General features: G+C 59.9%; 1 non-coding gene across 1 annotated transcript; it reads left to right on the top strand.

Annotated features, from left to right (window-relative positions):
* The first annotated feature begins 362 nt into the window (after positions 1 to 362).
* On the top strand, positions 363 to 518 carry LOC123179060 (5.8S ribosomal RNA). The gene has a single exon (XR_006490074.1). It is a non-coding gene; the product is annotated as a 5.8S ribosomal RNA (ribosomal RNA).
* The last annotated feature ends 201 nt before the right edge of the window (positions 519 to 719 follow it).

Below are 719 nucleotides of genomic sequence, written 5' to 3'. Positions count from 1 at the left end.
GGTGAAGTGTTCGGATCGCGGCGACGGGGGCGGTTCGCCGCCCCCGACGTCGCGAGAAGTCCATTGAACCTTATCATTTAGAGGAAGGAGAAGTCGTAACAAGGTTTCCGTAGGTGAACCTGCGGAAGGATCATTGTCGTGACCCTGACCAAAACAGACTGCGCACGCGTCATCCAATCCGTCGGCGACGGCACCGTCCGTCGCTCGGCCAATGCCTCGACCACCTCCCCTCCTCGGAGCGGGTGGGGGCTCGGGGTAAAAGAACCCACGGCGCCGAAGGCGTCAAGGAACACTATGCCTAACCCGGGGGCATGTCTAGCTTGCTAGCCGTCCCTCGTGTTGCAAATCTATTTAATCCACACGACTCTCGGCAACGGATATCTCGGCTCTCGCATCGATGAAGAACGTAGCGAAATGCGATACCTGGTGTGAATTGCAGAATCCCGCGAACCATCGAGTCTTTGAACGCAAGTTGCGGCCGAGGCCACTCGGCCGAGGGCACGCCTGCCTGGGCGTCACGCCAAAACACGCTCCCAACCACTCTCAACGGGAATCGGGATGCGGCATCTGGTCCCTCGTCTCTCAAGGGACGGTGGACCGAAGATTGGGCTGCCGGCGTACCGCGCCGGACACAGCGCATGGTGGGCGTCCTCGCTTTATCAATGCAGTGCATCCGGCGCGCAGCTGGCATTATGGCCTTTGAACGACCCAACAAACGA

This window comes from Triticum aestivum, unplaced genomic scaffold, assembly GCF_018294505.1.
Source record: "Triticum aestivum cultivar Chinese Spring unplaced genomic scaffold, IWGSC CS RefSeq v2.1 scaffold162145, whole genome shotgun sequence".
Taxonomy (NCBI): domain Eukaryota; kingdom Viridiplantae; phylum Streptophyta; class Magnoliopsida; order Poales; family Poaceae; genus Triticum; species Triticum aestivum.
The sequence above is the reverse complement of the archived record's forward strand: the minus strand, read 5'-3'. Positions and strand labels throughout refer to the sequence as shown.